We start from the raw sequence: 16,530 nt of genomic DNA, 5'->3' as shown, positions 1-16,530 counted from the left end.
AATGCTCCTTATCATGAAGATGAGCATCTTGAGTAACAGTGCAGTAGTGTCTGAAGATGGATTTGGCAGAAGTCTAAATACATTATGTCATTTTACTTGATTATTATGTCTAAAACTCCTAATACTTAGAGGAATACATATCAGGATGCATATTCATGTTTATGCACACAAAACTATCAAAACATGTTGAAAGTATCCTGACCATGTACACAATATGAAGAGGTTATTGCTGAAAGAAGAAAGCTATGTAACTTACTGCAAAATGCATACTGATGGATATCAAAATATTAATGACCGATTTGCTACTGCCAGTGCAGTTATAAAAAGGATTAAAAGAAATTATATGTCCTGATTAAAAAAATAGAAGGTAATAAACACAAAGAAGAAAAAAAATGAAAGCTATATGAAAAATACTTATTGAGAAGAGTGCATCTTAGCCAAATCCCAGAAAGCAATACTTCATTTGATTGGTTTACCTGCCGACTTCAGAATGTAAAGGCTAGGCTAGTGGGCTAGTGGTTAAAATAAAACAAAATATCAGACTGTGATAATAATATTAATAACCTATGACAGCATCAAATTCTAAATAAAAATAACTTGCAATCTGTAACAGTAAACTAAAGTAAACAATGTAAGTTCTCATAAAAACAGATCTGTTCTTTTGGATCTAATCCTTCATGAAACATTACATAACAATATCTACAGCTTGGATGGATAACTGTTTCTGCTGTCTTTATTAATGTTATACATTTTAATCTGTCCCTAGATCTTCTACTTTGATTTTGTTTTTCTAAATGATGTAGCACACTGAAGCATTTCTTATAACGTTATCATTTGATTCCATCGCCCTTAAAGGAGCACTGGCTAAAAATACATTTCACACAACACTGCTTTGCTAACTAAAATGCATTAAATATGCCTGCAAACAGAAAGAGTCTAATCACAAGGAAATATTGTAAAAATAGTGCCGTAAAAAATTTCACTTTAGCAATAATAAATTATCTTGTTATGCTGTAGAATGTTATTAAAATGCAGGCATAAGAAACATCTGCTCCAAAACATTCTAACTTGTTTTAAAAAGTTTGTAGTTGTCAAATGGACAGTTAAACTGCCTCATTCAATCTTAACAGAAATCCCCAGTTAAGAATAATTCTAAATAGATGTCTCCAGCCGTGTGTGTGTGTGTGTGTGTGTGTGTGTGTGTGTGTGTGTGTGTGTGTGTGTGTGTGTGTGTGTGTGTGTGTGCGCGCGCGCGCGCACGCTTGTGTTAGGTCTGCTATGCTCTCAGCTCCATGAAAAAGATGAACAAAGACTCCTAGACTACAAAAGACATTATGCACTAGACTCATGTGATCAAGCAACATGAAAGCTACCAATAACTTAAAGATATACAGCATACAGCTGATAACATAGCTTGTTTGAAAAAATGCCAGATTTGTAATACATAATGGTATTAGTAATACATACATACTGAAATATAAATGATTCCCCAAATGTTACCCACTTGCAAGCATCCTACAGTAACACGAAACAATTGGGAGTTTGAAATATTAAATACACGTTACAGCAAAAACGGTTCAATCTTGCGGCCGTTACTAAAGGATTCCACTGCCCAAAACCGGTATGCGCCTCGTGGTTGGGGATCGCTGAGTAGATGAGAAGTAGAGCAAACAGCGACTATGCACAAGCAGATAAAATGTGTGTGCTTACTTCACTTTCTCCTCTCTCTCATACACACACACACAAAGACAGCCACACAAACAAACTGCCTCTTCTGCATTCAGACACGCAGCATTCACTCACACACAATAAGAATTAATCACATTTACGTTGGTGAATTTCCGTTTAACACTTATTAAGCAGTGAAAGCGCTGCTTAGGAAGTGTAAATAGTGGCTAAATGGATATGGCTAAATGGATATGACTAACATTGGATCTACATGCTGACACACTATCACACATGCAGCCACATCACAGTGGATGAGACCAAAACTGCGGATTTATGTAAATATCGGGTGGCATATTACGGAAGAACAGGAGAACAAAAACAACAGTACTATTTAAAAGCAGAATATGCAAGATCACAAACTAAACAAAACTTACTAAATAGCAGCTACTCATTTCTGTGTCCAGGGATGTTATCTGCAGCTTCGCAGAAGGGAGTATTCCAATGCAGTTTTTCGTCCGGAAGGAAACAGTGGTAGTATAAGAGTTCCACAAGCAGTTATGGTACCTGAGAATGGGCTGGCCTAGAAAATGTCTATGTCACAGTGTGGGAGGATCTGCAGGAGCGGGAACTACTCATTTGACTGTGTCGGAGGTACGTCAGGAAGGGGGAGACAATTTGCAGCTGAAAGGATGCGATACTAAAGAACGGGGGATGGGGTTTCCTGCCCTATGCTTTGGAAAGGCAGAAATGTAGAATTGACAAATCTGTTTCTGCATTCTCGTAAGTGTAGGTGGCTGGGATGAGTTTACAAGGATGGAACACGTCTCACGGTTGAGCTAAACTGTGTTTCAGCCAGGAGTTTTCCTTTAATAGCTGTGGGCTTCTACCTGATAGCATGGCTTCAGAAATTGCTGTAGCACGTGCACTACTGTAGTCTCAGCATCTGACACTATCTTTAGTAACTGATATGGTAGCTTTCTTACAGCTAATATCTTTGTGGACATGACCCATTCCTTTGAAACTATTCACCAGAAAATTCTGCTTGCTAAGTCAGAAAAATTAAATTTAAAATAAAATGTCATTGCCTGGTTCCATAGTTATCTTGAAAGCAGAACCTTTCAAGTTTACTCTAACAGTGAACTGTCGACTAATGGAACACTAAAAATAGGTGTCCACCAATTCTCTCTTTTAGGCCCATTATTGTATTCTTTGCTCATTAATGATATTACTGAGGAGAACAATAAAATCACACTTGGAGTATCCAAAAAAACTGCTGAAAGTCTTTCTTAAGCAAACTCATACTTTAATAATGCCACTCCCAAAAGGACCAAACACACTCCAGTGTGTTTTTATTGCTGTAATTGGATTAATTTGCCATATGTCGTTTTTCTTCTTTTTTATTCAATATTACTAGTGACTTACCTGAACTTAACCTTCCCCTCTACACAGATTATATCTTATTACTCCAGGCAAACAGATTTCCCACAGTCCTGAAATCTCAACTCTAGCAATCCTTCTCTAATCTTTGTCAGTGGTCAAACAAAATAAATTTCAAACTAGCCACAAAAAAAAAAAAAACAAACAAAAAAAAAAACACTAATATGTTTTTTCCTCCCTTCACATAGCATCTCAATTTCCTCTTTGCTATCTCAGATAATAACAACCATATTATTTCTTTTGTAACACAAGTACAAACACTTAGGCCGAACACTTGACTCAACATTAAGCTTTATAACCCACAATTACAATTTACTTAATAAAGTCCTCTCATAACTTTAACTTTGATACAGGATTTCAGATCTACTACCTGAGCCTCCTACACTAGGCAACCTTGGCAGTTTCCTGGGGCTGCTGGCTGGGGAGTGGCCTGTTGACCCAGGGGGCTGCCACAACATTTAATTTTCAATTAAAAAAAATTAATTACATGTCATGTCTTCTTGGCATTCTTCTGTAAGAATGCCCTCACTGTGTGCAACACAGATTTACATTCCTATGCGACTCGCACACACATTTAATCAATCAGCAGGGTAAAGTGTGTGTAACACCCTAGTTAGGGATGGCAGGTTATTTAATTTGCTCAAGCATTGTCAAGGAATGAGTTTCAGTGCATTTTCAGGGAACTGTCAGTTTCAGTGCATTTTCAGGGAACTGTGAGCTTGAGTTTACTGCTGCTCATGCTAAGTCTATTTCAATGTGTAAGTGTTTTGTTTAGCAAATGACGGTCACAGTTTCTGCTATAGATTTTAAAAGCAATGTCAGTAGCACAACAGGTAGCATATTTAATTGTGGTGCAGAAGGCTGTGGTTTCTACTCCCACACCATATAGCTGGATTCCTGATACTGTGGTGTACTTTAAGGGAGCAGTGAGGGTACTGCGCTCCTGAGTGTATCCTCCTTTGGATGAGATGCCCACTAACTATGAACCTGTTGTTAGTTTGCCATCTCTTGTCTATTGCAATATTACCAGCTTGAGTGAACAAACAGCCAGCACCAAGGTGTACTAAGCACAACAACACAGTAGAAAAAATATTTAATGGTCCCAAACCGGTTTCGGCAAAACTGTCTTCCGCAGTGGGATATGAAACAAAGCCCATATAATCATACCATTTATGTAAAACAGTCTATCCAATGAAAAGTCAGCCTTACAACTTATGTCATTTCCTATAGCAAATATTGACATATTTACCTAAAAAAATAAATAATATTCAATATCATCATCTTATAAAGTCAAAATCAGAAACTCTATAAGTGATCATTGAGCCCCGACGAAAAAAGCCCCCCCCCCCAGTTTTATAATCCAATATTTCTCTTTTTTATTGAAAATCGAATGCCAACCCCACCTATTACTTCTCTTAGCATGAATCCCAGTAACTAGTGCAATATCTAAATAATGCATTCGTCAGTCACTTATTATGTATATCACTCCGATGCTCCGACATACGAAGACGCAAAGGACGTGATGTCTGGCCTATATAGAAAGCCAAGCAGGTCCATGTCACTAAATATATAACACAGTCCGTTCCACAGTTCCAAAATAATCTAGTATCAAAAACCTGACTCGTGTTCTTACTAGTAAATTGCTTGGACTTGAATATATATTGACACGAGGAACAGTGGCCACAAGGAAAGGTGCCCAACAATCTATCCCCAGTAATAGTTATTTGATGATAAACTGCACCTCCTGTATTTGTGTGTTTAAAGTAGGAAAAGTGCAATCCCAGTGTTTTTCCTCTCTTATATGAAAACCGACAGTTGGGACCATGAACTTGATGCAATTCATCATTGGCCATTAATATATTCCAATGTTTAGAAATAACCTTACAAATTAGATTAATGTTCCACCCATATGTAGTTACAAATCTAATATTATCAGACTCCGCCCTCTGTTTTTTTTATCTTTATAATCCAATATTTACATCCTGTCCAAGTCTGAGGCCCAATTACTGGCAGATATAATATCATAAACTAGGTAAACTAGGTATAAAAGTTATTTATTTTTAACTTGCAGTCTTGTTATTTATGGTTTAGTCCCTTTAAATGTTAATTAGTTTTAACATGTGTTTGTAAATGGAGATGTATATATGGGTGTGGTGTTGTTTGCTCTGTTTGTCTGAAGAAGTTTGGTTATCAGTTGAATGAAAAGCTTTGTGGAAATAAATTGTTGCTTAAGTTTGACTTCAGTCCTGCTCTTGCCTGGAGTTCCTTTGGAGATTTCTTGGTGTGTGTTCCAGTGTGCCTTGTAGATATAATATCATATTGTTTATAACCCCTAACTCTAAATCTTTTAATAAGATCTTGTTGAGATGTAATATAATCCTCCGGTGTGGAACAAATTATTTTTATACGTAAGAACTGGGACTTTGGGATGTTGAGGATGGTGTGGCTCGGATGTATACTGGTGGCAAAAAGCAAGTTGTTATATTGGGGATACTTACAAAACACTTGAGTTCTAAGTGTGTTGTCAAAATTTCTAATGACTGTCACATCAAGAAAGTTGATTTGATGGTAATCTGAGTTTAATGTGAACTCTATTCCCCATTTATTGTCGTTCAAATACTGAACGAATTCCAATAAATATTGCCTATCAGCTCACCACACCAACCAGCAATCATCAAAGTACCTCCTCCAAATATCAAGTTCATTCATATAAATATTATGAGTGGGGTCATATATCAACTGTTCCTCAAGATATGCCAGGAATAGGTTTACATAGATGGGTGCAAAAGATGCACCCATCACAGTACCCTGAGTTTGCCAGAAACATTCCCCCTGGAAATAAAACACATTTTTGTTAAGAATATGCTCTGTCATACATATTAATAATGTATTAAAACCAGCTGGATACAAATTAGCTCGATCCAACCAGTAATGTAAGGCCTGGAGCCCAGCCCAGTGGGGAATGTTGGTGTATAGAGCTTTTATGTCAAGGGTACATAGAAGCCAATCTGGCTCCAACTGGGTATCAGATAATATTTTAAGAAATTGTGTCGTATCCTGTATTCTGACATGAATCAAGTTTAAGAGGGCCTTCAGGTATTAGGTCAGAAATACAGAAAGAGGTTCCGTCAGTGAACCACTACCGGAAACTATTGGTCTACCAGGGGGGTTTGTCAGAGATTTGTGTATTTTTTGGTAATAAGTGTAGTATCTGTTTCTATGGATCTGAAACAGTCAAATGTAATCTCACAGAATCTGAAATAATCCCTTCTTTGACAGCCTTATTTAAGAAAGAGTCAATTTCCCTTTTAAAATTGGGTGTGGGGTCAATAGGCATATACATGTAGTGTCGAGGGTTGGACAACTGCCCATTTCCCTCCCCCAGATAATAATCCATATTCATAATGAGTACCGCCCCTCCCTTATCAGCTGTTTTTCTTCAGAGGTAATTTCAGCATTGGATATGATTAAAATATTATAATCAGCATCCACTACTGGGACATTAGAGTCTGAAGCAGACCCTCCACTGTGTCTATTTTTGTGTTTTCTCCCACCCCTCCTCCTGCCATGTCTAAAGGGTGATCTGAACTGAAAGAAAAGAAAATACAGAAGTTCAACAGGGATTTGACTTATTATCAAAGGTGCAAACCCTTTGATGCTCAGAAAATTGTCAGATTTTCTGAGACCAACAAACCTATGGGGGGACCAATAGAAAGAGAACCAGGTCTATTCTCAGGAAAACAGGGAACACATATAGCAGTACTTCTGCTGATGAGTCCTCAGCTATGGACACTGAGTGTGCTAACACACGGGACTCACCTGAACCAAAGAAACAGCGCAGTTCAGACCACCCTTTAGACATGGCAGGAGGAGGGGTGGGAGAAAATACAAAAATAGACACAGTGGAGGGCCTGCTTCAGACTCTAATGTCCCAGTAGTGGATGTTGATTATAATATTTTAATCATATCTAATGTTGAAATTACCTCTGAACAAAAACAACTTTTTAATAAAGGCTTAAATTATGTTGCGGGTTTATTTGTGGATGATACCAGTATGGTTACTGATGTACATGATTTTTGCCGTAGACTAAATCTAAGATTGTTTTTTGGTTCTAGAGATGCCTCTCAAAGATCAACTGACTTTAAATTTCTAAAGCTTGATTTTATGCCTCCTATGAATAAGCACATGTCCATATTTCAGCAGGTTGTGCTCAGGGATATTAATTTTGGATTGGGTCAATTTACCCCACTTGGTCACAATCTTATGGTTGGGGAATGACATGTCTTACAGGAACTTAAGAATAATAAAAGCATTGTGATATTACCAGCTGATAAGGGAGGTGGTACTCATTATGAATATGGATTATTATCTGGGGGAGGGAGATGGACAGTTGTCCAACCCTCGACACTACATGTATATGCCTATTGACCCCACACCCAATTTTAAAAGGGAATTTGACTCTTTCTTAAATAAGGCTGTCGAAGAAGGGATTATTTCAGATTCTGTGAGATTACATTTGACTGTTTCAGATCCACAGAAACAAATACTGTACTTATTACCAAAAATACACAAATCTCTGACAAAACCCCCGGTAGACCAATAGTTTCCGGTAGTGGTTCACTGACTGAACCGCTTTCTGTATTTCTGACCCAATACCTGAAGCCCCTGTTAAATTTGATTCATGCCAGAGTACAGGATATGACACAATTTCTTAAAATATTATCAGATACCCAGTTGGAGCCAGATTGGCTTCTATGCACCCTTGACGTAAAAGCTCTATACACCAACATTCCCCACTGGGCTGGGCTCCAGGCCTTACATTACTGGTTGAATCAAGCTAATTTGTATCCAGCCATTTTTAATACATTAAGTAAAAAACGAACTGGCAAACGAAAAACTGAAGAAAAAAACACACTGTGAACAAGCACCAACACTTCACTCAGCTCGATGAAGAAATAAATGTAAAAAGCTGTTCTTATTCACTTTAATGCCAAGACAAGTAAAATTAAGCGCTTTTTGTTTAGGAAATATCCAAACTTCTTCAGATATAAAACAAGAACAAAAACAGTTACCCAGCTAGAATCCACTCTATATCATGAAAAGTTAATTGATTAATTGCCTACAAGTGGATTGCAACACTCATTTAAAATTACACTTCACAAATGCATTGTTTTGCTAACAAGACCAAAGTGAACCTAAAAACTTCAAAACTTTACAGACATCGTCACACAATTAGAAAGTTATTGCTTTTGCAAAGAATAAATATGTGTGCATATATAATAAAAATAAAAATGAAAATAAAACTAACATTATTAATATGTATGACCAAGCATGTTCTTAACAAAAATGTGTTTTATTTCCAGAGGGAATGTTTCTGGCAAACTCAAGGTACTGGGATGGGTGCATCTTTTGCACCCATCTATGCGGACATGTTCATGGCATATCTTGAGGAACAGTTGATATATGACCCCACTCATAATATTTATATGAATGAACTTGATATATGGAGGAGGTACTTGGATGATTGCTGGTTGGTGTGGCGAGCTGATAGGCAATATATATTGAAATTCTTCAATATTTGAACGATAATAAATGGGGAATAGAGTTCACATTAAACACAGATTACCATCAAATCAACTTTCTTGATGTGACAGTCATTAGAAATTCTGACAACACACTTAGAACTCAAGTGTTTCGTAAGTATCCCCAGTATAACAACTTGCTTTTTTCCACCGGTATGCATCCGAGCCATACCATCCACAACATCCCAAAGTCCCAGTTCTTACGTATAAAAAGAATTTGTTCCACATCGGAAGATTATATTACATCTCAACAAGATCTTATTAAAAGATTTAGAGTTAGGGGTTATAAACAACATGATATTATATCTGCCAGTAACTGGGCCTCAGATTTGGACAGGATGCAAATATTGGATTATAAAGATAAAAAAAACAGAGGGTGGAGTCTGATAATATTAGATTTGTAACTACATATGGGCAGAACATTAATCTGATTCGGAAGGTTATTTCTAAACATTGGAATATATTAATGGCCAGTGTCATGGTCCCAACTGTCGGTTTTCATATAAGAGAGGAAAAATACTGGGATCGCACTTTCCCCACTTTAAACGCACAAGTACAGGAGGTGCAGTTTATCATCAAATAACTATTACTGGGGATAGATTGTTGGGCACCTTTCCTTGTGGCCACTGTTCCTCGTGTCAATATATATTCAAGTCCAAGCAATTTACTAGTAAGAACACGAGTCAGGTTTTTGATACTAGATTCTTTGGGAGCTGTGGAACGGACTGGGTTATATATTTAGCAACATGTACCTGCTTGGCTTTCTATATAGGCCAGACATCACGTCCCTTGCGTCTTTGTATGTTGGAGCATCGGAGTGATATACGTAATAAGCGACTGATGAATGTATTATATAGACATTGCACTATTCACTGTACTGCACAGTTATATTTTATGATTATAGATAGGATTCATGGTAATAGAAGTAATAGGCAGAGTTGGCATTCGATTCACAATAAAAAAGAGAAATATTGGATTATAAAACTGGGGGAGGGGGTCTTTTTTCACCAGGGCTCAATGATCATTTGTAGAGTTTGTAATTTTGACTTTATAAGATGATGGTATTGAATATTATTTGTTTATTTTTTTAGGTAAATATGTCAATATTTGCTATAGGAAATATAAGTTGTCAGGCTGACTTTTCATTGGATGGACTGTTTTACATAAATGGTATGATTATATGGGCTTTGTTACATATCCCACTGAGGAAGGCAGTTTTGCCGTAACTGGTTTGGGACCATTAAATATTTTTTTCTATTGTGTTGTTGTGCTTACTACACCTTGGTACTGGCCATTTGTTCACTCATTCCTGGTTTGATTTGGCCCTGCACCAGCCATACGTGCAGACATTTTTATTGCAGTATTACCAGCTTACCAATATATTTTTTAATGTAACATGGCAGTTTATTCTTCAAGGGCAGCAGACAATGGATTTGTACATGAAACACTGAAATGTAAAGTTGTTTGGTAGCAGCAACCTCTTCATTAGTTACAGATCTCTTTAATGTGGAATTATTCATATGACTTTTACTTCTGCAGAGATTGATATCAGTGGACTGTAATGACAGAAGTTTGAGTGGCCTTTTATGGTTGAAATTTTCTGAAATGGGCAGTTTTGTCATTATTGGTTCATATGTTTTGTTTCATTGCTTACTGGAAAATGTTCAACACTACATATTTAAAACAATATAACAAATGGTGCTGTATTATACAAGGAATATAATTTAATACAATCAGGGAGGTGAAACAAAGAACACACGCATGTATGCATGGTCTTAATGTGTGCAAGGGGCCTATGGTTTGAAAACAGCTCAAAGATAAACTTAATCTGCCAGTGGCCAGATGCATTTTCTTTGAATGTGAGTTTCAAAGCCATTTCAATGAATGAGAGTTTCAAGGGTAGAGAATTTTACTGTTCATACTAATTCTGTCTTCACTGTGCGACAATGTTTTGTTTAGCAAATTGCTGTCAGTGTTTGTGCTATAAAATTTGAAATAAAAGTTTTAAATTAAATCCAAATATCTGTAATCATTGTAAAAGTAAAGATGAAAATAGTATGTACTCTGAGAGGTTTGAACAGTGTTTATGGTAACTAGCATCAAATATATACTGTGGTTGGCTGAAACTTGCAGTAGGAGCCACAGCAGAAACTTTACAGGAATTTAATAAGCAGCCAAGAAAGCAGATGTTTTAAAGAAAGATGATAATATTTGTATCAGAGCAGCTTTATGTTGGATTATTTTATTTTCAATGGTCTAAAGTTTTACAGAATGTCAAGATTTTTAAGAAATCAAGAGGTATGTAGTATATTCATGCCTCTCAGATGTCCTAGATGATTTTACTTTGTATTTTTGTCTGTTCCTCATAATATTGTAGTTTTTTGTTATATAATGTAAAGTTTCAGTCACAAAAATGATACGACATCTTTTGGAAAATTCATGGTAATATAGAACCTGTTATTTTACATTAAATGCATGAAATCACAGTGCTGCTGTGTGGTTGGAATTCATTCATTCATTTTTATAACAGTCTGACATCTGAGATGTACACAAATTAGCTATAAATGCTGGGTTGTCTGTGAAGAAAAATTACTGCTGTTTGCTCTTTATTCTGGTTTTGCAGGATTAATTTGATTTGTGTGAAGCAACTTGGAATACTTTATGTGGTTACTATTTCTGTGGAACAAAGATGAAATTCATTACATGGCCATTATTTTTATTGCAATCAGATGTTCAAAGTGTATACAGATGTGGCTATAAATACTATGTGGGATGAGGCATGCCTCTCAACTGTCCAGAATTTCACAGAATGCCCACAGTTTTGCTTCATATTTGTGGTCTGTCTGTCATAAAATGTTGGGTTTTTTTGGTGAATAACTGAGGATTACTGTCACTAAATAATGACAGATATTGCTGTTTCAGACTTCAAATCACTACGAAAACATATGTTAATACAAAACTTGTTAGTCTACTAACATTCTAAGTTAATAGGAGCACAATTTAAAAGTTGTCCCTGATTTTCATCTTTGTTACTTATTATTTTTTTGGCTTTGTCCCTGATTCTTAAACTAAGAGTCTGAGAGCTGTGTGTGGTAGTCAAATAGTAATATAGTAGACACTGCCCACTGCCCACTGCCCTGTGTCCATATAGTAGACACTGCCCACTGCAGATTATACCCCTTCTATTTTTAGTCACTTTTACTGCAATAGACATGGAGGGTGCCGTGCAGCAATAGCAACTTCAAATTTATTACTGCAGCTACTTTTTAATCACCAGAAGTGCTTTAAGGGCAATTGCTGAATAAAAGCAAAGGACAGTTAGGGTGATTGCAGTTAACTTTATTTTTGCTGTGATTTGGTAGATGTTGCAAAAGGGCAAAGTTTCTGAAAGCTCCAGGTTGAATTACATTTCTGTAATTTTTTGTTTCACTTTTTCTGGCATGAGGCCAGACGGATCTGTGGGTAGTGGGGCAGTGGTTACTAGTAATGAAGATAAGACACTCTGCAGAAGCAGTGCAATTACTCGTTATGCTGCTATAATTGTTGCAATTATAATATCCTTCATATATGGAAAAAGACATTACAATTGCCTTCAGGTTTTGGAATTATAACCATGGTTATAGTTCTAGAATTACAGCCATGTTTACAGTTACGTTAATGTTAGGGTTTTTGGTTTAGTGTTAGTGTTTTAGGATTACGGCTAAGGTCAGTTGTAGAGTTAAGGTCAAGGTTTTAGGGTTATGAGAACTTAATTACTTAGGTTATGTTTACTAGGCACAGCATAATAGAGAAACACACAATATTTGCTCTTTTTCAATAATTTCCATCACTGAGCATAACACATCTGACAACTAGAGTTACTCTGGATTGCTGCATGCCATCAATACAAACAAACTTAACAGCAGACAATGCCCATAGTCCAATACAATTGTATACACTCTTTTAATTTTTATTGCAGTAGATTAGGGGTGGGGTGTCCTATAACATCAAGTGTAAATATATTATTTTAACTTAACAATCACAGATGAGAGGTGACTGCCAGAACTGGCTGTCTGTTGGGGGGGGGGGCATCTTTGGATGAAAGCAGTGAACAATCCTGATTCTTGCAAAATGGTCATTGATGTGATTAGTTTGTAGGGTGTATATATGTATCCAAGAGCAACTGTGATGATTGCTTCTTTAACTTTCCTTACAATCAACCATCATAGGTGTACACAGAATGTGGATGTCTTTTTGTATTAAGGGGTGAGGGGGCATGTTTCACAAGGAAGTACAGGGTTGTATATGATCAAGTTAAAATTATACGGCTTGATGTGCAGGTCAGTGTATGTGTATTATAAAAGCAAGATGAAATATGTTGCTTTGGCTGTTCTGCTTTTTATTTTCTCCTCAGTAACACATTAGAAGTACACAGACTATGAGTATAATTTCTTGCAGGCAGGTGTACCCAGTCAGAAGGAGCACATTCCACCAGGACAGTAGGCGTGTATTCTGTACCCAAGTATCCTATTAGCAGCCCCTGAAATTTTTGGGAACAGCTTTTAAGTCCTGCATTTCAGTGTGCTTTTGTTGTCAGTCGGTTACTATTTTCTTTTTCTACCTGGGGACTATTTGACCTCTGCATAAATGCCAAGGGCTTTTGTTGTAACAGTCTAATACTATGCTTGGTTTCCATTTGGAGGAACACTAAGAAAGGTAAGCAATTTCTTTCTTAAATAATGTCATTTGTAATAGCAATAACCCACTCCTGAATGTGGGTAATTCTGGATTTACCCATGGTTGACATTCACCCTTGTGATCAAACCACACCAACCATGGGTAAATCCAGCATTACCCACACTCAGTCATGGGTTTTTTCTTAAATATATAATCTCAGGGTGATTTCAGACCTAAAGATACATGCGTTTCTGTAAAAAGTTATATTTTTTTCATTCTTTGTATTTGCTGAGACACAAGAAACATTAACAATTTGAATTCTTCTCTTAAATACAAAATACATCTGTTCTATTTGTCTTTCAGGGTATTTATAGATAATTATGACAGTAACATTCTCTGAAAATTTAATGAATAAAATGTTGAACTGTTTTTGGATATAGGTTTTAAATACAAAGAACAAAAATAGCTAAAAACAGACAATGTTCTGGGAATAGACTGTATGAAAATGCTAAATAGCAAAGGCATTACCTATTCTATATTTACTGATATTCACTGAAAGTTTAAAAAAATCACTTCTACTCAGCATGGGTTTGCAACACAAAGAACAGTTAAATTGAGCAATAAAAGCAGTAATGTATATAGCTAGGAGGGCATGAGTTTGGAGTGGAGGGAAATTATAGCTTCTGCTGTATGCTCTGGGAGGGATGGATTACCAAATTACTATTTTACACCCTTTAGCATTTAATTTAATCCTGCTGTTAGCACACCGGGTCTTTACAATTGCAAGTTCTTGTTGTGTTTGGGTGTCAGAGGGCGACTTGACAATGGCAACTAGTTTTCAGTCATCTACAGACCTGGCTAGCCAGAGGTCGTGGTTTATGGTCTAATTGTTGCCCCTGCATGGACCATGGCAGAACACCATTGGTTACCTTCATACTTTTTGATGAGGCACCTGCTATACCCCCTCAGTATTGGGTTCTGTCCTTAAGCGAATTTGCTATCCACTTTATCACATTAGGATATATTTGGAATGCATTTAAATTCTAACCTTACTAGCATGGGATATAATGTCAAGGAAAACTTGGAGTTCTCATTTGGTGATTTATTTATATCCTTTTCTGCAATTTTAACTCAAGTTGTCTTTGCAGGCAGTTCAAAGAATAAAATATTCTCATTCGTGTGGGCCCCCTACATCCGGATGCAGAGTTGCACGAGAAGAGATTGACTGTATTTTACATATTAACCATGAGTCTTTGTCAGATGCATGAATTGCATATTATCTATATCCATATGTGTTTTCAGAGTGTATTTTGATGCCACTATAGTGGATTATAATATATTATACATATGATATATATCATATGTATACACATAAATACAATGTCATTTCCACAATTGAAATGATTATTGCATATAAGCAAAATGTAACTATAAAGTAAAACATAATGACTAATCATGTTTTTATTATTATTGTCTTAAGGCTTTTTATATATACTACTTGGCATCTGTGGTATTGTTCAAATAATTAAATATCATTCTGACAAGATGTAAAAATAACTGAAAATAAAAATGATAACAGAAGAGGTAAAGAATAGATGCAATCTTGTTATACTTTGTAGACTTATACACATACTGCAAACCAGCCAACAACAGTGGAATTACAACAGAAGTATCACTGCACAAATTGAAAAATGGCTTTAATGTCTCTAACATACTAATATAGGTATTTTTAATGTATGTTATACAATAAGTAATAGCACAATATAATTGTTTTACCATATGCGGAAGGTATACCATACTCGCATTTCTATATAATTATGCAGCTAGCACTAACTTAAATAACTGATATTATAAGAATATTATTATAGCTTTGTGATAAAGACTCCTGAGTAATATGCAAATCAATAGTGGTTGTGCCATCCCTAAGCTGTATACCAATAGAAAACCGATCCTTTGTGTAATTACCTGATTTTTGACCCTAAGTCTTAAAATGTGATCTGTGTTTATCTTTGTTCTTACTATTTGTTTACTTAAACTTTTTTTTTTGAGGGGGGGGGGGCTTTTCTCCTCGGGTGTCTGCTGAAAAAGGGCTTCTAAGAACCCAGACATACTAACCCAATTAACAAATGTAAAAATAAATAAAAATAAATAAAGCCATCAACACATCTTATTACAATATTGATTCCTATAAATTAAATCACAGCATCACCAAAGATAAGAGAGCACTGCTGCTGTACATACCTCCAGGATTCATAACGATAGTGTAAACTGCACATACCCAGTCATTGCTGTACATACCTCCAGGATTCATGACGATAGTGTAAACTGCACATACCCAGGCACTGCTGTACATACCGCCAGGATTCATAACGATAGTGTAAACTGCACATACCCAGTCACTGCTGTACATACCTCCAGGATTCATAGCGATAGTGTAAACTGCACATACCCAGGCACTGCTGTACATACCTCCAGGATTCATGACGATAGTGTAAACTGCACATACCCAGGCACTGCTGTACATACCTCCAGGATTCATAGCGATAGTGTAAACTACACATACCCAGTCATTGCTGTACATACCTCCAGGATTCATAGCGATAGTGTAAACTACACATACCCAGTCACTGCTGTACATACCTCCAGGATTCATAGCGATAGTGTAAACTGCACATACCCAGGCACTGCTGTACATACCTCCAGGATTCATAGCGATAGTGTAAACTACACATACCCAGTCATTGCTGTACATACCTCCAGGATTCATAACGATAGTGTAAACTGCACATACCCAGACACTGCTGTACATACCTCCAGGATTCATAGCGATAGTGTAAACTGCACATACCCAGGCACTGCTGTACATACCTCCAGGATTCATGACGATAGTGTAAACTACACATATCCAGACACTGCTGCTGCTGTACATACCTCCAGGATTCGTAATGATAGTGTAAACTACACATACCCAGGAACTGCTGTACATACCTCCAGGATTCATAGCGATAGTGTAAACTACACATACCCAGTCATTGCTGTACATACCTCCAGGATTCATGCTGATAGTGTAAACTGCACATACCCAGGAACTGCTGTACATACCTCCAGGATTCATGACGATAGTGTAAACTGCACATACTCAGGCACTGCTATACATACATCTGGGATTCATAACGATAGTGTAAA

This window comes from Protopterus annectens, chromosome 14.part0, assembly GCF_019279795.1.
Source record: "Protopterus annectens isolate FY-2018-M chromosome 14.part0, PAN1.0, whole genome shotgun sequence".
In the NCBI taxonomy this organism is placed as follows: domain Eukaryota; kingdom Metazoa; phylum Chordata; order Ceratodontiformes; family Protopteridae; genus Protopterus; species Protopterus annectens.
The sequence above is the reverse complement of the archived record's forward strand: the minus strand, read 5'-3'. Positions refer to the sequence as shown.